Source organism: Lissotriton vulgaris, chromosome 5, assembly GCF_964263255.1.
Source record: "Lissotriton vulgaris chromosome 5, aLisVul1.2, whole genome shotgun sequence".
NCBI classification, from domain to species: Eukaryota; Metazoa; Chordata; class Amphibia; order Caudata; family Salamandridae; genus Lissotriton; species Lissotriton vulgaris.
In genome coordinates, this window is record NC_141693.1 from 1,739,034,190 (window position 1) to 1,739,059,355 (window position 25,166).

Here is a 25,166-nt window from a genome sequence, read left to right on the forward strand (position 1 = left end):
TATCACCTAAGCTAGACCTTCTGATTACACTTGTAACTGATTTAAAACCTAGCTATGGTAACACACAGTACAGGAGTGCCAGGCTGATACAAGTACCACACAAGCATTGTCCCGCTCCACGCCCAGCTCGCCACACTGATTCAATGTCACTGTTATATTATCCGGGTATCTCACAGGCTTTGAGTTTGTGCTGTGTGAGGGAAGTTTACTTTTCTGCTGCTTGTCTTTTAACTGAAGTACAATGGTCGTTTGAATGTCATTGTTTGGGGCTTCCGCTGCTCTGTGCGGGACAACCCTCTGTGCATGTGAGGAATATCTGCACTTCTGCTGCTGGGCATGCTGTGCCTGGTCTCTCTATGTGATGGAAGCTTGCATTGCTGCTGTACATGCTGTGCCTGGTCTCTCTATGTGATGGAAGCTTGCACTGCTGCAACAGGGTATGCTGTGCCTGGTCTCTCTATGTGATGGAAGCTTGCACTGTTGCAGCAGCGTATGCTGGTCCTGGTCTCTCTATGCGATGAGGGATTGCACTGCTGCAACAGGGTATGCTGGGCCTGGTCTCTCTATGCGATGAGGGCTTGCACTGCTGCTGCATATGCTGTGCCTGGTCTCTCTATGTGATGGAAGCTTGCACTGCTGCAACAGGGTATGCTGTGCCTGGTCTCTCTATGTGATGGAAGCTTGCACTGTTGCAGCAGCGTATGCTGGTCCTGGTCTCTCTATGCGATGAGGGATTGCACTGCTGCGACAGGGTATGCTGGGCCTGGTCTCTCTATGCGATGAGGGCTTGCACTGCTGCTGCATATGCTGTGCCTGGTCTCTCTATGTGATGGAAGCTTGCACTGCTGCAACATGGTATGCTGTGCCTGGTCTCTCTATGTGATGGAAGCTTGCACTGCTGCAGCAGCGTATGCTGGACCTGGTCTCTCTATGCGATTAGGGATTGCACTGCTGCGACAGGGTATGCTGGGCCTGGTCTCTCTATGCGATGAGGGCTTGCACTGCTGCTGCACATGCTGTGCCTGGTCTCTCTATGTGATGGAAGCTTGCACTGCTGCAGCGGGGTATGCTGAGCCTGGTCTCTTTAAGCGATGAGGGCTTGCACTGCTGCTGCACATGCTGGGCCTGGTCTCTCTATGCGATGAGGGCTTGCACTGCTGCTGCAAATGCTGTGCCTGGTCTCTCTATGTGATGGAAGCTTGCACTGCTGCTGCACATGCTGTGCCTGGTGAGTCCCAACTAGCCAGCAGGGACAGTTGAGGATGTGGTTGGAGCAACTAGAGTGAGTGGGTGGAGCCACAGGTGGAAGTGGGTGGAGCTGAGGGAAGTGGGTGTGGCCTCCCCCCAAAATTTGAGCACCTGCACTTCATATTTTACAAATTAAGCACTGACTGGGCTGAAAGAGCGGATGGGCGATCGTGGGATTCGGTATAATAGTACTATCCTTCCCTTTAGGTGGAACAGTGCTACCTCTTCTATCAAATAGAATGACTGGGGAGAGGGGTCTGGCGGGGTCAGAGGGGGAACTAGGAGAGGTGCTTCATTTGCAGATGGTAAACCTTCTGTAACAGAGAATGTTACAGGCGTCCCCTGACAGCTGTCAGAACAGACAGATAGCGATTCAACTAGGGGCATAGTGGATCTAGGTACAGATGGATACAGATAGTTGGAAGGTGATCTAGAGAGGCGTCTATTTACAAGCTCGATCTCTTTTTCGATAACAGCGGCTGCTCTCTGTAAAAAGGAGTCCATTGTGGTCACTGTAGAGGAAGAGCTATCCACTGGTTTGGCTCTGGTGGTCCCTGTCTGAACCTTTCTTCTCCCCATAATATTAGGTGATTTTAATAATACCAATCTTAAACTTAAATTAAAACAGATGTGAACATGAATATAAAAATAAAATAAAGATAAAACAGCATGTTCACAGATAAACAGTGTATCTGAGTCTTGGTGTGCGGCCAACACTTAGTCCAGTAAAAACTTTCTCCCTAACACAAAGTGCCAGTGCCTATAGTAAATGTCCCGACAGTGTCTATATGGTAGGTAATGTAGCCAGCCTACCTCCTTTTCGCAGGCACATGGACTCATTGACCAGCTAACCAAGCTAACCAAGTGTCATGTGCAAGACAGCCAGGGCTTGAAAGATAAAAAGCAAAAAACAGCCAGGGCTTCAAAGATAGCCAAAAGGGATGGCCCAGCCCGGCCTCTGTCAGCCTCTGTCGGTCGTCAATGGCCGTCACAGCATACGTGCCGCTAGGGCCACTAGTAACAGTAGTCCACCCCCACTCACTAATCAGCGGTATGAGCTGTGGGGGCAAGAGGTATGGCGGTCCCAGTTTGGCAGGAAGGCAATCGGCTCCTCAGCGTGGCGTGGCATTGTGTCACAGGCAACACGGCAAGGGGTCCCTGGTCGGTTTGAATTCTCTATTCCTGCAAACCTCCTGAATCACACCAGCCGGTTTAAATTCAATTTCGAATACCCCTTGTAAAGCTTTAGTTGCTTGTATGGTCAAATTTCTGGATCCAGTCCCAGCTCAAGCGCGCTTTTTACGCAAATTGTGAACCTCACACATCTCCAATAAGCAGCAAGAGGCAGCGCCAGTCACCATAGCCAAGTGTTATGTTATAATACATTTGTAGCGCGCACTGTTACTCAAGAGTGTCCTGGCGCGGGGGAGAGCAGAGGTGGGAGCAAGAATCAAATTAGCTGATCAAGCTGAACAGATGTGTCTTGAGCTGCTTCTTAAAGACCTGAAATTCAGTGGTGAATTGGAGATCAGCAGGAAGCGTATTCCATGCCTCTGCAGCTTTGACAGAGATGGACTGGCCCCCAAACGCACTCTGCGGAAGCAAGGAACGGCCATCCGGAGTTGCCCCGCTGAGCGCAGAGGGCGATTTGGCACATTGAAAGCAAAACGCTGCCTAAGATAGGAAGGGCCTTGACCGTGAAGAACCCTATGGGCCAGAGTAATCTCTTTAAACTGCACCCTCTGGGCCACCAGTAACCAGTGTCATTCCCGTAGATACTGCCGGGCGCTGGATCTCGTTGGGGCATTGAAGAGGAGCCTGGCTGCGGCGTTCTGAATAATTTGGAGCCTGCGCAGCAAATAGCCCGGCAACCCCAAGAACAGAGCGTTAGCATAATCCAGCCTAGACAGGATCAGAGCGCGGGTGACCATCTCCTTAGCTGCTCTCTGGAGAAAAGGAAAGATTTTTCTGAGTGTTTTGAGAGTGCCAAAGCAGACCTGGGCCAGCCATTGAAATACTGAGGCTAAACGCGTCTGAGCAGCACCAGTATTCAAGTCAGGGCCACACCAAGTAAAGAGCAGCTGCGTATCATCTGCGTACGCAATCACTTTAGCACCCAGCTCCTCTGCCAGGTAGACTAGCGGAGTCAAATAGATATTGAAAAGGAGTGGGCTTAGGGTGGAGCCCTGTGGTACCCCGGTAGCCAAGTTCCTGATAGAGGAGGCGCAAGAGGCCATACAGACCTTAGGGCCGGTCCATCTCTGTCAAGGCTGCAGAGGCATGGAATACGCTTCCTGCTGATCTCCAAACCAGGATGATGCCTGGTCTTGAAATGGATTAAATCCTTTCTGGATTCTTGATCACAACAGGTCTGTGTAAAAAAAACTGACAGGGATCTAAAAAATATATAAAATGTAATTGTAGTGCTTATATAGCGCACAAATCACCCCCGAAGGGGTCTCAAGGCGCTGTACACATACCGCTGTGGAACCCTTCCTGGCCATTCCCTGTGAAGTGCCCACTCCTGGGCACCCCCAAGGTGAAGCCAGGCATCCTAGCGATGTTGGGGCCGTTGTGGAGATTAAGCAAGCTATTGCCCAAAGTTGCAGAGTGGGACCCATGATTAGAATAGGCACCGAGGCGAGAATTATCAGGTCCAGGGAAATTGAGCCCAAGACCCGCCGAGGTAGGAATTGAACCCTGGTCCGGGCCAGACCCCTGCATCAGGGTCGGCCGCTCTAACCATTGAGCCACACTTCTCCGTCAGTTTTTTTATATGGTCACTGAATCGTAGGTCCTCATTAAACCAGATACCCAGGTTTTTTGCTGGCCCACCTTCGGACAATAGGCAGGGGTAGCCTGGAGGACACACACGGGTTCTGAAGTCATAGGGGAACTGGCCGTAGAGAAGGACCTCCGATTTATCCTCGTTACATTTGAGGGAAGCCTGGGCCAGCCATTGAAATACTGAGGCTAAACACGTCTGAGCAGCACCAGTATTCGAATCGGAGCCACGCCAAGTAAAGAGCAGCTGCATATCATCTGCGTATGCAATCACTTTAGCACCCAGCTCCTCTGCCAGGTAGACTAGCGGAGTCAAATAGATATTGAAAAGGAGTGGGCTTAAAGTGGAGCCCTGTGGTACCCCGGTAGCCAAGTCCCTGACAGAGGAGGCGCAAGAGGCCATACAGACCTGTTGTGATCGAGAATCCAGAGAGGATTTAATTAATTTCCAGACCAGGCCTGAAATCCCAACAGCAGAGAGCCTGTCCAGGAGCCGCTGGTGGGACACCGTGTCGAAGGCGGCAGAGAGGTCAAGTAAGATCGGGGCTGCCCTGCCGCCCCATTGAGACACTTTCTGATAGCCTCCGACATCTCCACTAGAACAGTCTCAGTGCTGTAGGAGGATCTAAATCCTGACTGGGCTGGTGGAGTGCTCCTGATGTTTCCAACAAATGCCTCAAGCTGCCGAAAGACCACTTTCTCACATACTTTGGTGAGTGCAGGAAGGAGAGAGGTGGGCCGATAGATAGCCGGCAGCAGAGGGTCCAATGCAGGTTTCTTTAGGGGGGTGTGGGGGGGGGTAGTTTAGCTTGCTTCCATTGAGCAGGAACGTAGCCAGACCGAAGGGACAAATTAACCATATCCACTACTGCTGGGCAGACTACCTCTGCTACACCAGCTAGGACCCGCGCCGGGTAAGGGTCAGCTGGAGAGCCAGACTTCAGAGACCTCAAGAGGGCCAGCACGTCTGCCTCAGTAGTGGGCAGAAATAAGGAAACCATGGCAGGTCCTGCTGTGCGGTTAGAGGGGGGTTCAGGAGAGGGAGTCTCAGTGGGCCTAGAAGCAGGGCCAACACTCTCCAGAATCTTAGCAATTTTGTCAAGGAAAGAGGAGAGCCCCTTGCACCACTTATTCGATGCAGGTAGTGCGCTTTGTTAAGCAGAGGGGGAAAGGAAGCTCCGGACAATCGCAACGATTTCCTTGCTGTTATTCCGAGCCAACATAATCCTCCAGGCGAAGTAGTCACTCTTCGCCTTTCTAATGGCCATAGGGTCACCTTTGCTCTTGTATAGTAATTCTGATGCCATCAGAGCTCCAACCTCTTACACCCCTGTTTCAGATGCCTGAGATTGGAAGAATCCCACGGTTGCGAGGGAAGAGAGCGTCAGGTGTTACCCAGGTTAGCATTTGAGCAAGCCATAACTTCCTGACTGATCCAGTGGTCATAATTGGCCACTGCCCCCTCTAGATCTGTAGCAGGAGTAGGGTGGGACTGACGCAGAAACGCCAAAAGTGCTGGGAGATTCACCTTCTTGGCTCCTGGCCCGGCCAGAGGGGCAGGGCATCTGCCAGACCTGATGTCTTCCCACGAGAACCTAATCAAGAAGTGGTCAGACCATGTAGTAGGCTCTGGATCAGTGACTGATAAGGGGAAGTTAGAGCAGACCAGGTCAATAAGGTGGCCCCAACGTGGGTAGGGAGTAACACGTGTTGAGTTAGCTGGGCGTGGTTCCGGGCGTCCAGGAGCGCCCTGGACTCAGGAATGGATGGGGTGACCAGATGGATATTAAAATCTCCTAATAGGAGAAATGTAGGGTAGCGTAGGGCGCGTGGGACTATAACGTCCTCTAGTGCTTTAAGAAAAGCTCCAGGTGGGCCCGGTGGGCGATACACCAAAGTCCCACCTAGTGTGAAATGGGGAGAAATGGTGAGGGCAAAGTCGAGGGCTTCTCCCTCCGCCCAGTCTCTGATGACTTCACTAGTGAAGAGCCATGAGTCCCTAAGCACTACCGCTACCCCTCCCTCTGCCGCCCCCCTATCAGCCCTAACAATTTTGTAGCCTCTAGGGATGGAGAGTTCCACAACCGGGGCGCACGACTCATTGAGCCAGGTCTCAGTAATGAACAGGGCATCTAGCATGTCATCTGCTAGCAGTTCAAAAATATCTGCCGCATGCTTGACCATTGAGAGTGCGTTGATAAGCGCTGCCTGAAATCTCAAGTTGCCCGAAGTACGGGTAGCGGGAGGGGGCGCTCAGCAAACAGAAATCACATGCCGGGCAATTCCTGGTACAAAAGGGGGTGGTAATGGACGGAGCGTCTGAACCAATCAAACACTCACACCCAGTCAAAAGATCTGGGTTTAATCCATCACCGTTCTTTAGCCCACTCTGCCACCCCAGTTCAGACATGGCTATATGCAAATCAGTCTGACCCTGTGCCTCATGGGAACAGTCCAGCCCGAACTGCCAAGCCATGCCTTCCCTGGGCAATTCCTGGAGAGACTATCCAGGACAGCCCCATGCCTGATCGCATCACAGCTGGGGTCCCTGACAGCAAGCAAAGCATCCCTCGAGTAGGTGAGCTTTCTGTTGGTAGTACCTGGCACAAATTGGCCAGAGAGCCTGGCGCCGGTTGCTGCCGGGGCGCGGACGGTCGCAGACGGGCTTGCCTTTGGCGCACCAGCGGTGCGCCCGATGCGCGCGTCCGGACAGCCATGTGCAGTAAATAGCTACGCCCCACTCCAAGCTAGACCGCAGCAAACGGCACTACCGGGATCCGGGTCCTCACCAAAGATGGTGCCCGCCCTGCACTCAAACGGCACAGCAGCTACGGTGGACCAGGGCAGGGGAGCACACCTCAGCACAGGTAAGAGATGGAAAAACAACTCGGCTATTCGCAGCTAAAATCAGGCGATGTTAAAAAGATTTTTAAAAATTACTTAAGGAAGGTTAAAAAGAGAATGGCAGTATGACGGGTGACAGAAGAGCTCACACACTTCAGCAAGGCTCGCAGTCTGCTCGCAGTGCTGGCTGAAAGTCAAACAGAGTTCACAGCGCCATGTTTCCAGCCTCCACTCACCAACCCTCCTTTCCCAGTCCGCTTGTGGTACTCTCACAATTCCAGCAGTCCAGCCTGCCACCAGCCTGCACCACCCCTGCGTGCTCCGGGGGTACAGAGGTAAAAGGCTTGGGGCCTCAGCTGGCAGCAAGTGGCGGGGGGGTGAGCCCGAAGCCAAAACCGAGACCAGGAAACCGGAAGCTGAGTCTGAGATCAACACAGCTTGGCTCAGCTCCAAATACAGTGGCATAGGCAAACGTATGGCACCTCGTCAGGGGAGGCAAGGGGTACAGGGAAGCCAAAACCGGACCAAAGCTAAAGCCGCGAGCAGAATTCAGAGTCCTCCCGCGCCCCGCTCGCGTCCTCCTGCTCCTCGTCCTCCAGCTCCCGTCCGCGTCCTCAGTCAGCGCTAAACTACCTTTGATTCAGAATATTGAGCACATATGTCAAATAAAATTCAATCTATGATTTTTAGGTTTCGCCCTGGCCGTAGCACCTGCGAAACAGGTGCTCCGCCCAGGGCGAAACCTTATGTCCTACAGTATAGGGCTTAGTCCCGCCTCTGTCTTCCATTGGCTAGCTCCATAAATGGAGGCTAGCCATTGGAAGACATCGTTGTCAGTCACTTTTTCCCGGTCAGAACGCGAATTGGGGGCGTTTCTGACTCTTTTTTTAAGTCCCGCCCCTTGTTGCCGTGTGTCCCGGGCCGCGCTGTGATTGGCTGCCGGCCCGGGACACCCCCGTGACGTCATTCCCCGGGCCGCGCTGTGATTGGCTGCTGACCCGGACACCCCCGTGACGTCATTCCCCGGGCCGCCCTGTGATTGGCTGCCGGCCCGGGACCTGACTTGTTTAGGACTTGTTAATTTGTATTGCTCGTATTAATGCTGCATGCTAAGGGAAAACCCTGCGTCACTCGGGCCCTGCTGGCAGTATGTGCCTTTCTGGGTCACTAAGAAGAGCCTTATCAGACCAGAGAAACTTCGAAAACTGAGTGAGTATAAATGAGCGCCGGAACTACACGATATAATGAGAAACGCTCGTGTGACCACTTCAGCTTTTAAACGAGAGAGCCCAGCTGTATGTTTGTCAAAGAGATTGTGTTTCCGGAGCCTTGCAGCCAGAACGTTAACCCTCTGTGGTGCCTCGGATCGACTTGCTTTCATAAAGGAGGTGGCTTCACTGTGCGGGAAGCAGCTGCTTGTAGTGTGTGCCTGCTTACACAGATTGGGAGACCCCGCTGCAGTTGCTGACTCCTCGAGCCCAGCTGTGTGTTTGTCAAAGAGATTGTATTTCCAGAGCCTTGCAGCCAGAACGTTTGTAACCCTTTGTGGTGCCTCGGATCGACTTGCTTTCATAAAGGAGGTGGCTTCACTGTGCGGGAAGCGGCTGCTTGTAGTGTGTGCCTGCCTACACAGATGGGGAGACCCCGCTGCAGTTGCTGACTCCTCTGCACGGAGGGAACAGTCTGAGTACTTTTCACTGTGTAACTTCACAGGGAATGAGGTCTCTGCTGTGTGTAACCTCACTGCACACAGAGGAAGGTCTTGGGCTGCTGTGTGCGATACAAGCTAAGAGGAGTTGCGTCGGCAGTGACTTGCCAGCAGAAGAGGGTAGCTCTAATGTGACCACAATTTCTCTTGTTATCTTGGTCTCCTCCATTCTCCCCTGCTTCCTCTCCTTCTTCTTTGTTTCTTTTCCTCTCCACGCTCTCCTTCCACCCTGTTCTCTCTCGAACCACTTCGAGTTCTTCTAGTGCAGTTTGGGATTTCACATCCATTTCCGTTTGGACCCCTCCAACTCTCCCCTTCAGTGGACTACCTGCATAGGGCACAGCACCTGGCCTTTCTATCCTGGTTGGCCTTCCTTAAGGATAGCTGTTTCCTCTCATACCAGGGTCAGCTGATAAGTTTTGTTCCTCCAAAACGGGCTTGAGTGTATGCAGTTAAGAAGTTTATTTATTCATGTTTTTTTTAAAGTGCAATAACCTGAAAGGACAGTTATGTACAACTGTTTTTGAAAACGTTGTTGTTGTGGTTTTATAGTGGAATTTTCATTGTGCTTTTGCTGGTCCCTTGACACCCGCCCCTTGGCGATCTAGGCAAGCACCAGGCATACCTTTGTAATGCTGTTATGTTCTCCCTTTCTCTCTCCTACTTTTTCTCTCTCCTTCTCTTCCTCGCCTCCATTTCCCTCATTTTGTTTTTATCTCAGCCCTCACCTCTTTCTCACGTACGCTTCTTTCACTTTTTTCTTTGCTTTCTCGTCATTTCTTCCTTTCCTTCCTTTAACTCCATTTCTGTCTTCTCGTTTTCCTCTCCATGCACACCGTCTCTCCGTTCTCACTTTCTCTCTACACTCTGTGTCCCGTCGGCCTCTGCCTCAAACTCCTTTTTCACCCCAAAAAATTAATTGACTGCACTGAGACAGTCAGTCCCCAAGTCTAGGCAGCAACTGCCGTCCTATGATTCTTTTCCCACTCAACAGTCTCCACATTCCCGGACTCCACCAGAGCCAACACCTTGTGACTTGAAAGTTCTAAAATAAAGATCACTGCTCCATAGGTTTTTGCTAGTCCAGCCAGTGACTAGTGAATACCAATCTTGTGCTTCAGGTTTTTAAGGCACTTCTTAGCCCAGCAACGGGTTAGTGCCACTGTAGTGTTCCCTGTTTGAAGGTTATTTCTAGTCCATCCAGTGACGAGTAAATACAACTATTTTGCCTCCTCTTTTCAAGGCACTTTTTAGGCCAGCCAGGGTCCAGTATGAAAAAGGCGGGGCTTAGTGACAAATGGCAAGCGCTTGATAAATACTGCTGCCAAAATGACTAGTTTTAAAAACATGAAATACGTTTTAATGAGCTTGCAGATCGAGTGGCAAAATGGTGTTAAAATATTCCACCCAACGTCCACATCGGAAAAAAAATAAAGCAGGTAACACTTAACAGAGATCTAGACCTCACTCATTGTATGTTGTGATAGCTAACAGACTCGGCTGCCTGCGTGGTGACTGTGGTATGGGAAGTGGGGGAGCAGCGGAGCAGCCTGCGTGCTGAAGTCACTCTGCCAGAGGCAGTAGTTTGTGCCTGTGCTGGAGACACTGCTACCTGCGCTGCCAGGCTGCGCCGCTGTCGGGCCGGCGGGTCTGCGCTGTGCGAGGTCAGCTGTTGCACGACTGCGCGTGGCACAGGCGCTCATCCGTTCAATCTTGCTGCGATATACAGGGACGGATGAGACCAACGCACCCCGGCTGCCTCTGTCCGCGAGTGTAAGGCTGAGCATGTCACATCCACCCTGCTGCTGTCAGTGTGTGTATGCGAGACACATTCATGGCACTGCTTTCACTACCGTACACGCATGGCTGTAGAACATGCACCTTCTGATGTCAGCGATGCTGTGTAGGACAGAGCAGGGCACTGCAACCGCTGTCACGGCAACTGTAGTCGCACATAACACTCGCTGCTGCGAGAACAAGTTATTATTACAGTGCCACAGCACACAACGCAGACCAGAAAGTATTTGGTACATTCGCGCAGCATGTGCATTAACCCGCTGGCCTTCCCTCCCAGTTTTAGTCATGGAACATTGCGTTGACAACGAAAGGCATGTTTTTATTTTCCTTATTAGTTTCACACGCATGAAATGCCCGGGTTGTGCCACACAGATTGTGCTGAGATAATGCAAGGCACTGGTGCATGCATTACAAAAGACTAATTGCCCAGACAGCAAAACGTACATTCCTACGGTATGCATTACCGCCTTTCAGTATATTATTACGCCGGGCATGTGGGGTGAGTTCATAATGTATAATCTGACAGGTTATAAAATAACAATGTTTGAAGTGTGTAAATGCCCGCTAAGAATCTGAGTGGTGTACTAGCTATATTGCAAATCTGAGTACAACAGATTACCTTAAAACGGGACTCAACAATTTTTTTTTGTTATGTGGCCCTAATTTGCAGATGTTGGTCTACTGTGCTATATAGCGCCATCGTCTAGACTTGCATTGTGTGTGGAGCTCTGTGTGTGTGTGGGGGGGGGGGCTCTGTGTGTTGTGTGTGAGGGGGGCTCTGTGTGTGTGTGGGGGGTCTGTGTGTGGCTCTGTGTGTATGTGGGGGGGCTCTGTGTGTGTGTGTGTGTGTGTGTGTGTGTGTGGGTGGCTGTGTGTGTGTGTGTGTGATGCTGTGTGTGTGGGGCTGTGTGTGTGTGGGGCTGTGTGTGTCTGTGTGTGGGGGGGCTCTGTGTGTGGGGGGCTCTGTGTGTGTGTGTGGCTCTGTGTGCGTGTGGCTGTGTGTGTGGGTGCAAATGCAATAGGTCTCGCATTTGCGAAAGATTAAGCTATTGACATTGTAAATGGCAATGCCATTTATTTATCTGTTTTCAAAACCAACACATAAATAAACAATTTGGCAATTACAATGCCAATAGCTCTAACTTTGTCAAAGGCGAAACCGTTGCATTGTAAATGCTTGTTTGTATATGGTTTACTGTTTGAAATGTCCTGATATGGAGTTGATGCTTCACTGGTAATCACATGTAAAATAGACCTGTCAAATATGTTTTGATTTTACCAACAATTTTAATTTGCCATCTTGAAATGATCCAAAAGTTTAAATATTAAAATGATATTAAGATACAGTGCTGGGTCAAAAGCTTCCATTGTACTAGTTTCCATGTCATAATGCTGACTAGGACCTTGCAGTTTCTGTTGACTTTCTGGGTGGAGCTCAACTTGGCTCTGTCTGGTACTCACCTAATTGGTGTACAGCAACCGTGGTCTGCTGGGGTGTAAGGTCCAATAAAGATATATAGACAGTATGATAAGTGAACCCCAAATCTCACACCAAGATAGTGCCTTAAATTCAAGCCACCGTAACCCTTTGTAGGAGAGTAGTATCTGCTTCTTATAGTTAACCTCACTTTTTGCTGATATATCACTGTTTTCGACTTAGACTGAGTGGGATCCTGCTACCCAGGACCCCAGTGAAGCTGCTTTCTCCTCTAAATTGATTGCATGTACTTTAGGTACACTCCAGATTGGATACTGGGGTACCCATATCAGACCCTAGTATATGGTACACCATGTACCCAGGGCTTAGGTACCCCAGGTACCTGCAGCATGTATTATGCCACCCCTGAGAGACCATTCAACCTGACACCACATGTGTGCTCCTGCAGCCTGTGGAAGGTGGTGAATGCACCCCCTTACTTAGATATAGGTTACCTATATCTATTCTAATCATTGCACATATAAACCTATCAGTCACCTCTATGGCAGGCCTTATCAATCCTGAAGGCAGGGTGCTGGGTTTTCTGTGAGAGGGTGCCCCTGCATGAGCAGAGCCCCTCTGCAGCCTTCGGAATCTATTATCTGGGATTGCCTGTGATGCAGCCAAGCCATATATACGTAAGTGCATTATAACCTTGCGGTAAATGCTAACTTTAAAACGACTGCTTAGTAACATGTCGTTTTTGTTGTCAAACACCTTGAAATCATACCTCCACACCAGTAACTGGTGTGGGAGGTATAATTCCTCCCCTGTAGAACCACTACTATGCCAGCTGGTGCCTGCTTTCTTGACCTGGGCAGCACAAAATGTATGCTGCCAGCCACAGACATGTGCAGGGAAAGGTTGGACAATAGGTTTCCTGTCACAGGGAGGTGTGAACACCTTCCAGACAGGCTTTAGTGTATTGGGGCTGGGTGGGTGCACTCTGAGAGTGCCTGAAAGTCTGCACTGGAGGCACATTTGGTGTCCCTTTGCATAGTCCAGCTCAAACCGGTTGCAGGAGCCGTTTGCTCCTGCTCTGGCACGAAACATAGACAAAGGACATGGGTGTAACCACCACTCTGTCCTGTCTCTCTCCTAGGAGTATTCCCATAGTTTGGCCAACCCCTTCCTTGGGTATAAAGTAGGAACCCTGACTACAGGACTTTAGATTTTACCTGGACTAAACTCTGCAAGCAGAAATCAAGTACTTCGACAATCTACACTACGCTGGATGACTGAAGAATTTCCCTTGGAGAAAAGGAGTTACTCCCCTGCAAGGCAGGCACCTTTAATGCAACTGACTGGTCTGCATCTCCTGAGGACACAGGAGGTGCGTTCCTGAGCGTCCCTGAGGTTGATCTGCCCTCTCAGCAATTCTGAGACCAGTATCCCTCGTGGGGGCCGTGCAACTGAAACCCATGTGCACTGTGTGCTTTTGCAGCAGCATATGCTTTTTGACGATCCATGAGGCTGTGCTTTGGGCTACGTGTAATCCTGACCCGAGCAGTAATTGCACTGAAGATTTCCAGCCTACACTCCACGAGTCTTCCGTGCGCTGGTATTTGCTGATTCAGCGCGAGGTCCCTTTGTGATCCCTGGTCCGTTGGCCTGTGGGTTCCCGTGAAGGTAACTTTGATTTCTCTTGGGCTTCCCCTGGTTGCTCCAGTCATGCCCGGACTCCCCATAGCTTGGAGAGTCTACAGGACCTTGCTGGCCTTCACTGTGACTGGTTCCTTTGCCAGCGTAGGTTGCATTTGCCAAGGCCTGTTGGTGTTCAATCCGGACACTGACCCCTCAGCACCCTTCGTGGGACAGCTCACCTCTGGACTTTGGTTGTCCTCAACGTCTCCTGGTCCCCGCTCCTTGTCCCGGTGTCTGCAGAGTCAAGCATCCTGTCATCTCACCTGAAGCACCCAAAATCAGTGGGCATTCGTTTACAGAGCCCCTGGTCAGTTTGAAGTGACCCAGACTCTGTCCCCTCTGCTTACAGGTTCTTCTCAACTCGGATCCAGGCTTGGATTCCACTGGACACTTTTCATCTTCCCGTCAGCAGCATTTCTTTGAGTCACGCCATTGAAACTGACGAAGGTTTCCGACACCACTTGTCCCCTATGCACCCGGCTCCCCTGGGATAGGCAACACAGGTACTCACAAGGGTAGGGTTAGGCGGATAGGGTTGACAGTGGCAGTGTCGCCCGTTCTGCTTGAGGACAACAGCTTGCATCAGCTCAGGTACTCAGTTACGAGCTTTTAACTTAACTGCCTGTAATCAGGAACACGGAAGAATAATTTTAAAGAACGTCATTGGTTTTAAACCACTCGATTTTAAACCACTCGTTTCTGCCTCACATTGTAATACCTGCCTGCATGTTAATTAGTGTATTGGGGGTGATTTAGAAAACTTACCAATACTGGGAAGTCAGCGCTCGATGCTGTAGCCTGCCCGCCCTGGTCCGACTCGGCAATTATTGCCGTTGAGCGGAGGGCGGACAGGTAAGAGCCTGACGAACTACCTCATTTCCGCCAGCCCTTCGGTTAGCGGTCTAGCCTCACACAAGGAGGGGCTATTTAGGCAGCGAGGAGCTGCGCGCTGATTGCGGATAGGGTTGACAGTGGCAGTGTCGCCCGTTCTGCTTGAGGACAACAGCTTGCATCAGCTCAGGTACTCAGTTACGAGCTTTTAACTTAACTGCCTGTAATCAGGAACACGGAAGAATAATTTTAAAGAACGTCATTGGTTTTAAACCACTCGATTTTAAACCACTCGTTTCTGCCTCACATTGTAATACCTGCCTGCATGTTAATTAGTGTATTGGGGGTGATTTAGAATACTTACCAATACTGGGAAGTCAGCGCTCGATGCTGTAGCCTGCCCGCCCTGGTCCGACTCGGCAATTATTGCCGTTGAGCCGAGGGCGGACAGGTAAGAGCCTGACGAACTACCTCACTTCCACCAGCCCTTCGGTTAGCGGTCTAGCCTCACACAAGGAGGGGCTATTTAGCCCCCTCGTCGCCTGAGCGCGCAGCGGTCGCGCGCAGGGGAGCGCCGGAGGACGCGCCGGAGACAAGCCAGAGAGAAGCCCGTCTGTGCCCGTCCGGGCCCGGACGGGACCAGGGGCTGGAGACTATGGCTGTCCCAACTACCAACATGCGTACCCCTGTTACTGGCCAACTAACATACTCATCACAGGTACTATGGGATCTACGTCCCAGTATAGGTTCCACATGCGATGTTACTTTCCTTTCTAATCTTGAGGGCCCTTTTACATGCTCTGACTGTCATACACATTTTGGCCTCGAGGCAGGGGATAATATTCCTTTGTGAGTCCCTACCAAACCATTATGCTCTACACATAAAACCGACCCCATAAAAACTACCAAGGATCCCATCCCCATAGGAAGCAAACATCTACTATGCAATGTGCGCTCACTACCAAAGCATGCATCACAGGTGTGGGACCTGATATCTACAGAAAAGCCTGATCTCTGCTTTTTAACAGAGACCTGGCTCAAGCCTCATTCAATCTCAGCTATCACTCTGGGCATTCCGATAGGTTATAAGGTCTCTAGACTGGATCGTCCACAAAAAATAGGTGGTGGAGTAGCCATTGTTTACAGGGAGGAACTAACTGTCACAATATTGGAGGAAATCAGCACCCCTCTGATGGAACTAATGATTTTTAAACTCTGCTCCACCTCCGGGGAGAACAGAAGGGGCGCGGTTGTATATCGACCCCCAGGCTCAAGTGTGGATTTTTCGATCTCACTTATGGAGGTTCTTGCGCCGTTTATTTTAAATGACCAGAACTTCTTATTAGTGGGGGACTTCAATTTCCACAGTGAATTAGAGACATGCTTGGAGGCCAGAACACTTCTTATGGACATGGAACACATAGGTCTTAAAAAGATGAATCAGGGACCCACACATGAAGCAGGTCACACGTTGGATCTGGTATTCTCCAACTCATCTTTATATATGTGTACTCCCTCCACTCAAGTAGAATGGACAGATCATTTTATTTTAAAATTCTACACTAAGCCCATGGGTAAATCTAATGCAACGTCCACTTTAGCCACCAAGAGAAGACCTTGGCACAAACTAACACAGGACACTTTCCGAGAAGCCTATCAAGCTCCTATGATCAATGAGCAAGAGGGAATGATGTCAAATGAGCTCAATCGGTTTGTACATGCTGTCAATGAAGCAATTGATGGCGTTATTCCGTTGAAAGTGTATAAACCCCGTCAAGCAGCCAGACAAGAAGTCTGGTACTCCGAAGACCTGAGACATATGAAACAAAAGTCCAAAAAGCTGGAAAAAGTGTGGAGACAATCCCGGAGTCAGGAGGACAAACAATGTTATTTAACATCCCTTAGATCTTACCATAAAGCTATAAGGATGGCCCGTAAAAGTCACATTGTTATGCAACTTGCAGAGGCTGGGAAGGACTCTAAAGTTCTTTTTCAAATCCTGCAAACTTTCACCAAGCCTGTAGCATGCGAGACGGTGGAGGTTGCTTCACAAGAACTATGTGATGGAATCTCACACTTTTTCATGAACAAAATTGATTCTATTTATGCAAAGATACTGGCCACTAAATCGACTAAAGTAGCCGATCCTAATACCCCCTCTCATAATAGCCCGCAGCGGGACACACAGGCCAATCATTAAAAAAACTTTCCCCCTATTTCCTTAGAGGAAGTTATCGCCCTTACAAAAATGATTAAGAGCGGCAGTCCGCAGGACATCGTTCCTGCCCGTATCATGCCCATGTTGGTTGAAACTCTTGGTCCTGGCATCCAGAAATTAATTAATCTATCGTTAAGTACGGGAGAAGTTCCGAGAGACTGGAAACGGGCGCTGGTAAGACCGTTAAGGAAAAATACCACCATTCCTTGGACGGATCTTACCAACCTACGCCCCATCTCTCTCCTCCCTTTTATGGGCAAAATGATAGAGAAATATGTTAACAGGCATCTGTCCAGGTTCGTTGAGGACACACATGGCCTGGACCCCTCTCAATCGGGCTTCAGGCCAAGCCATAGCACCGAGACCACCTTACTGTCAGTCGCAGACGATCTACATATGTACCAGGATGGGGGCTACTCCGTCATCCTGGTTCTATTGGATCTGTCTGCGGCGTTTGACACCGTGTCACATGACATCATGACTACCAGACTTGTGAAAATCGGTCTGGAAGGTGGAGCTCTGGCATGGTTAAGGAGTTTTCTGACTGACCGCACCCAGACAGTCATCCTGGGTCCCCACCGGTCAGAGGAGTTGGAGATCTCAAAGGGGGTGCCACAGGGGTCGTGCTTAAGCCCGACCCTGTTTAATATCTATGTGGCCCCCCTGGCAAACATCATGAGATCTCATGGGTTCATCCCTATGTCATACGCGGATGACACCCAACTCCTCTTCCCGTTCAAACATCTCACAGAGACGGTCAGGAACTCTTTCTCCTCGGGGATGAAGGCAGTGGCCCACTGGATGGCATCTAACTTCCTGCAATGTAACGTTGCAAAAACGGAAGTGATGCTGTTCGGTGAGGCAAAGCTCCTATGGTCCCCAGACTGGTGGCCGCAAGATCTAGGCCCAGTCCCAGAGCCAAAGCAGGTGGTAAAAAACCTCGGCGTGCGCCTGGATCAGGAGCTCTCCCTGAAACAATACAGCAACCAAGTGGTGAGCTCATGCTTCCATGTGATCGCCATGCTGAGGAAAGTCTTCCCTATGCTCCCTGACTCAACTAGGAGAACATTAGTGCAGGCCCTAATACTGAGTCGTCTGGACTACTGCAACGGGATGCTCCTATCAGCAAATGAGGGAGTTATTGCGAGATTGCAAGTAGTCCAGAACACTGCGGCCCGTCTTGTACTAAATCAGCCCCCCCCCGCACACCATCGAAGCCTCTTTTGAACACCTTACATTGGCTACCCATTAAACAAAGGGTGCAGTACAAGATTGGATGTACTATACATAAGAGCCTCCAGAACAGAGGGCCCGAGTATCTAAACAGCAGATTCTCCCTCTATAAACCTGTACGGTCCCTGAGATCTAGTGATCAAGCCTTACTACAGGTCCCAAGAGCTAGAAAGACCAGGCAAGGTGGAAGGGCGCTATCCATAGCCGGACCAAGGTTGTGGAACAGCTTCCCTCTCTCTTTGAGACTCTGCCAGGACTATCTCCCGTTCAGAAAACAGTTAAAAACCTTCCTATTCTCCAACTAGTGATATCTGTGTACCTACTGCCACAAGCTGAAAAGGTTTTCAAGGCGCGGAGATACTCCTTCGGGAGGTGATCCTAGCGCGGTATAAACCCGTAAATAAATAAATAAATAAATAAAGGGTAATGACCTTAGAACCTTCTGTGATCAAAAGGGTTTGCTTGAAGTCCTCTCCGAAGTGTCCTTAAACTGTAGTTTTCAAACCGTGACTTTCCCATAGAGTTGTATGGAACTTGTGCCTGTGTTCTCACACTGTACCTGTCCTCCGTGGGTCTGTTGTGTCACTACTTTTGGTGGTACCTTGGGGTCCCAGTGATTCTACGTGCTCTAGTCACTATGTCTAGTCAAATCGTTGTTGTTACACCACTTTCTTAGTATATGGTTCGGTCTCCCCCTGGAGCCCACTGTGTATTGTTCTATTTACTGTTGTTCTTGTGATTAAATATTGTGTGCCTTGTGCTCTAATCTCGTTTAGAGGTTAGTAGAGAGTGTTTAGTAATAAATACATATATTTTATATATCTCGTGTGTGGTTCTCGTTTCATTTGGTTATTCAGGAGGTTCTAATCTGGTAAAACAAGCTGCTTTACATTCCTTCTAGACTTAGCCTGAAGGCTGCTCTCCACAACTACCACTAGGACAGCTTTCTTTAAAGGATGTTTTTAACCTAATCATCAATAAGGGTTGTTTGAACTAGTGCAAGCTCCCCACTTAAATTAGTGGACAGCATATTCCAGGCCAACTTCTCACACCCTTCAGCTCACCCAATTGCAAAACTGCCCAACCTAAAAAACCTTCTGGTGAATTGGCCAGTAATACCTACAAATCCTTGTCACATGGGATATAACAACACAAAGCTTTAGAAGAAGGACCTCCAGTTTTCTCATGAAGTTGAATTAAAAAAGGAGAAGTACAGAGGCAAAGCCTCCAGTTCATATGGAAAATGTGAGAAGGCAAAGCCATCAGAATGCAAGGCACCACCTCTGGATTGCGCTGAACCCTCCAATAACATCGTCCTTCCCTCACACCTCCTTTAAAAAGACAATCTGAGGAACCAGAATTCGATTTGGGCCTAGTAAAACATGTAGTTACTTTTAGTAATTAGTGTGATGTATCTAGTAGGCTAATGTAGGGACGCAAACACTAATACGCACACAATATGTAATAAATTAGGCATTAGTATAAACTATGTTACGCCTTTATTGCACCTAATCATAGGCTGTACCGCTTTACTTGACCAGCGCCATTTTGTGGCCTGGTCCTCTCACAGCATTAATGCTAAACTATTATTGCATTTAGCTGAGGCCGTTCTCCTGAGAAATAGTACCACTGTAGCTAACTGCTGCTTCTGCATGTTAGGCCTGTCAAGGTTGTAGGTGGGGGTAGGCTGGATAAGCACATTCCAAGGGGTGCTGTGTGGACTCTCTCAGAGTTAGCAGAAGGGGGTCACCCTCACGACCTTGCTATAACGAGCTGGGCTAAACTGAGAGCGCTTTGTCTCCCATATATGGTCTTTCCCCTGCACCAACCTGTACCAACTTGTATTTTTCCTTCTTAGGTAACGGTTTCGAAATGTAACAGTATATATGTGATCTGCTGATAATGTGCTAGCAGTCTTCTTGGCCGACCTTGTGGGGTTAGGTCGCAAGGAGCTCCTCTGGCAGAGTTTGTTTGTTATAATAAACGATTGGACCTTCTACACTGCCAACTGACTGATTATTGGTAATTGGTATTGGTATTGGGGCTGTTTGTAAGTATGGCTCTATTTGGGTTGTAATATATCTTTCGGTACTTCAAATCAAGCAGACTTTATTCGATGAAGCTTTTCTCCAGCAGGCTGTGGATGCATTGCTAAATAAAACTAAGACACAGCATCTTACGAGCGCACGCCTCACTGGATACGAATTGATGCTATTTGCCCCACACATTACGATTACGCGATGTGCCACGTTAAACCCGGCCACATTGCTGCCACTCCCTTCGAGCGAAACTGCAAATGATGTACACGATTGCCTATTCCGAACTGAAGAAGAAACGAAGGCCAGGATTGACCTCACAGACATTCCTCTATCTGACCCTGAGGGGGAGTTATATGTGGATGGGTCCTGTTTCAAGTTAGCAGTGGAAGAACAACAGCTGCATATACAATCACCACCTTGAAAACAGTAGTTGTAACATCTCGAGTACCCCATCGAACAGTGCAGGCTGCTGAATTAGTGGCATTATTATGACCTGTGAATTAAGCGAGGGGCTCGAGGTTAACATCTACACAGAAAGCCAGTACGCCTTTGGCGTGGCCCATAGCTTTGGGCGGCTGTGGAGGGAGCGGGGTTTCCCCACCTTGCGTGGTCAGAAAATACAGAATGGTCCCCTGGTGTTACGATTACTGGATGCCCTAACTTTGCCCAAAAAGCTAGCCATCATAAAATGTAGCACCCAAAAGGCGGTGGTGGATGAAGTGGGCAAGGGGAATGCTTTTGCAGATCAGATTGCCAAGCAAACAGCTCAGTCTACAATATCGACTAAGTTTGTAATGTCTTCTGCAAGATGGGTGGAGGAATCCTACTTGTTTGATAATACTATAGAAAGTTTGAAAGAACTACAGAAGGAAGCCACTCCGGCCGAATTAGAGCGATGGGAGAAGGAAGTGGGGAGATTGGATGAGAATAACTGTTGGGTAGACTTGACAGAAAAGCAAAGATGGCTGTTGCCCAATGCGTTGGTACAAGCCGTTGCAACTATGGCCCACGGTTCAGCCCACATTGGAGCTAAAGGAATTATTGCCTTGTTAGACCCAGTATGGAATAACCCGAACATACAAAGGACGGCTGTCTGTTTGGTCCAATACTGTATGGTCTGTTTGCAACACAATCCGGGGAAGGCAGAAAGTGTTTTGAGTGGAAGTCCCCCCGACATTACCATTTGAAGTACTCCAGATGGATTATATCCACATGGAGCGCGTCAACAACTTGAAATACGTTTTAGTGGTGGTTTGTGCCTTCAATAAATGGGTTGAGGCCTACCCAACTAAAGACAACACTGCTTTGGCCACAGCAAAGGCCCTTATCAAGGAATTTATACCTAGGTTTGGTTTGCCCCGTTTGATTTGGTCGGACAATGGGGGGCACTTCCATGGGGCCCTTGTAAGACACATCTGTAATGGATTACAAATACGACAGAAATTCCATGCAGCCCGACACCCCCAGTCAGCAGGGCTCGTGGAAAAGTATAATGGGATCTTAAAGCTGAATATGGCAAAAATTCAAGAGAGTACTGGTTTAAAATGGCCCGACACCCTACCCCTCATGTCATTAAGAGTCACCCCTCATTCGCGCTCTGGTCTCTCTCCCTATGAGATTATGTTTGGGCGGCCAGCTAACATATGGGGGGTACCTAGGCCACGGTCCTTTTCTGATGTTGAATATCCTATGTTGATGGATTACCTGTATACGTTGACTAAAGACCTCCGTTCTATTCATCAGCAGGTAGCATCTGCACTGCAGCCTCCGCCAGAGGGCCCCGGACATCGATTGGAACCTGGCCAGTGGGTACTGGTCAAGAAGTTCGAGCGGTACACCAGCCTGGCCCGAGGTGGTCCGAACCACACCAAGTCCTGCTCGCGACACGGACAGCTGTAAAAGTGGATGGGAGGAAGCATTGGATACATGCCTCCCATCTGAAACGGCTGCCACTCCCGCTTCCCTATGAACAGCATCGAGCGGGGGGTATTTTGACCCAGGAAACAGAGAGCCACTGCGCTTGTGCCTTTTTCCGACGCCTGTGAAGTAGAGAAAAGACAAGAAGAAGAAGGAGTGACGGGATCGGGCGAACCGGTCTCAGCTGAATCCGCAACTGCCCTTAATCCTGCCATTGATATCCCAGTGAGCAGAAGCTCTGATGAAGGAAAGGTACCTTCTTTGCTATTTTCTGATCAGGAAGCTCCGGGTCATGTGCGATACAACCTACGGCCAAGAAAACATCACGGGGCCTCAGACACCAATGTCAGGAGATATGGAAAGACTTGAATAGAAAGGGTTTGCTAGATTTCGAGTCTGAGGTACTGAGCGAGACACTGAACTGAACCCGTTGAGAGCTGGAACTTTGTTGTTGTGCTCTGTTCAGAAAGAAAGACTGACACATGTGTACGGCCAGGTTGTACATCGGATTCTTTGACAACGACGTTTGTTTTCTTGAGATGAACGATAGGAGTCTGCCTGTGAGACTCTGACGGACACAGGGAGAAGAACCCTCTGGCAGGACGGACTGCTAAGCCTGAGTTTAGTTTTGGACTTTTAGTTAGGAATGTACCCTTTTGGTCGTATTGTACCTGAAGAAGAGCGTCTCATTGAACCACAATATTTACCATTTTATGAGCCAATGTTTTCTACTTGGACCATGCGTGTAAAAGTAGCTTTTGTGTTAGTAATAGCAGTCATATTAGCTGTTTTTATGAGTATATTCATATATTTAGAGTATAAGTATCCTATGCAAGCTATGATGCCCTCTACCATTGCCCCGCCCAAACACTTCATGTTCACCTTAGCGCCCCATAAAGGAAGACACCGCAAGACTTATGCGAAGAATGTATTTGTAGAAATGCTCCACCAAACCCATAGTACGACCAACATGACCGATTGTTGGGTTTGTGGGCTCTTGCCATCAGTCATGCATAAACACAACTTGTTTCTCTCATTGCCCTTGTCCTACTTAGGTAGCTGGGAAGCATGGTTTCAAATGTCTCTGCTATGTATAACCACTATGTGGAAAACCCCAAGCAATATACTGAAAAGGACTGTGGAATGATTTTAGCCTACATTGAAACACACCAGGGATTCGATCCAGCAGAAAATGGGGGAGAGAAGTCATTGGACCCAGAGGCCTGTATGAATTTGTACACGGATAATGAAAATAGTACTTGAATTTGAATTTAAAAACATTTATTCAGCGCACTGTTACCCAGCGGTTTCATGGCGCTATGTGTGTTGCAGTGGACGGCAGCAGCAGGAAGAGGTTAGGCCGTGTAAGCTTGCGTGAATAGGAAGGTTTTGAGATCCTTCTGAAACTGAAGGTAGGAAGGTGATGTGCGGAGGGCAGCAGGAAGGGAATTCCAGAAAGCTGGAGCAAGAACAGCGAACCTTGCTCCACCAGCCTTCTGTTTTTTAAAGCGGGGGGTAGCTAGAAGGGCCAAATGAGTGGAGCAAAGCTCTCTGCCTGGAAGATAGGGCTTGATAGCAGAGCATATGAACTCGGGGGCAGTGCCCGACCTGGCCTGGTAGGTGAGGCAGCCAAGTTTGAAAAGGGCGCGCTCTCTCACCGGAAGCCAATGTAGTGCTTTGAGCAGTGGAGTGGCCCGATGGTATTTAGGTAGGCCGTGAATCAGGCGGGCAGCCTGGTTCTGTACCAGCTGCAAACGGTGGATCACATAGGCGGGTGCCCCATTGTAGATTATGTTGCCATAATCAATGCGAGATAGTACCATGGCCAGCACGAGGATTTTTAGAGCAGAGGGGGAAAAGAAACGGGTGACTTTCCTAATTATTCTGAGGGGGAAAAAACAAGAAGAGACCACTGAACCGACTTGTGAATGAACAGAGAGTTGTGAGTTTAAGAGGATCCCAAGGGTTTTAACTTTAGGTACAGGGAGTGGAGGGGCACCAAGTGACGGGGGCCAAAAAGAGGGGGACCACGGACTGCAACCACCTCCGGTCAAGACCAGCTCGGTCTTGTCCGGGTTGAGTTTGAGGTGGTTGCAGTTCATCCAGTCCTGAATGAACGTCATAACTGTCTGGACATTCTGGGCGGATGAAGATGAGTGGGAAAGGTTGAAAATTAGCTGGAGGTCATCGGCGTAATTGAACACCGTAACCTCCAGTGCTGTAACATAAAAATAAGGGGGTAAATGTATAAATTAAAGAAAAGAGGGGAAAGTGATGAGCCCTGGGGGCTTGGTTAAAAGATGAACTTTATGATTTTGCTAATTTTAATCATTCACAGTATTTTCAACATTTTGTCGCCAAAAATGTCACTAGTGAGCGCATTGTGCCCGTTCCTATTCTGAATACCTCCTCCGATTTCTGTGTACAAGGAATGGGGCATGTGCAAGTTGGAAACAGCGTCTGCAATTATACTTACAGAATGAAAATATTCAGTAGCCCTCCACTGTTGACACCACCTAATGTGTATTTTGTCTGCAGGGAAAAAGCTTATACTTGGTTACCACGAGTTTGGCAGGGCAGTGCTATTTGTCCTTCTTGTATCCCCCTGTCTACATAGCACCATCTGACTATCATAGAACACATCAACTCTATCGCACCAAAGTAGTCTCCACTAGACAGCAAAGGCAGCTTGAAATGACGGAGATTGATCAGACTGATACCTCCTTGCAACAGTTCACAGACTTTAGTAAAGGATTGGTCCCTTTCTGGGGGCCAATATTAAATAGTAGAGAAATAAGACGATTGTCCAGAATAGTAGAGAATGTCAATAATATCACCACTGATATCATGACCAATATTATGGTAGAGCTTCAGGCCACGAGACTCGTTTAGCTCCAGAACCGGATGGTTCTTGACGTCATCCTGGCTGATCGAGGAGGAGCATGCCGGGTGATCGGCAGCTCCTGCTGTGTGTATATTCCAGACTCTGCCCCCACAGTTCATTTAGCTATCCAAAAGTTGCATAGCATTGCGGCTGAAATGCACACTGAAAATGGGTCCTGGTCACTCTCTAGCTGGTTCTGGGGGCTTCTGGCAACCTGGGGTTGGAAATTACTGATGATAGTAGCTGGAGCAGCCGGTATTATCTTCACCTGTTGCCTCTGTATGCAATGTGGTCCAGCTTGTTGTTCTTATTGTGCCACCAAAATGACAGCCATGTTTGTCCCTTCCCCTGTCCCTACTAAGATTCAGATGCTCCAGCAGGAGATTCGTGAGTTAATGGCCATTGTTGAGGAAGTCTTCAAGGATTAGTACTTCCAATTTTAGTTAGCTACATCACACTAAAAGGAGGGTTTGAGGAACCAGAATTCGATTTGGGCCTAGTAAAACATGTAGTTTCTTTTAGTAATTAGCGTGATGTATCTA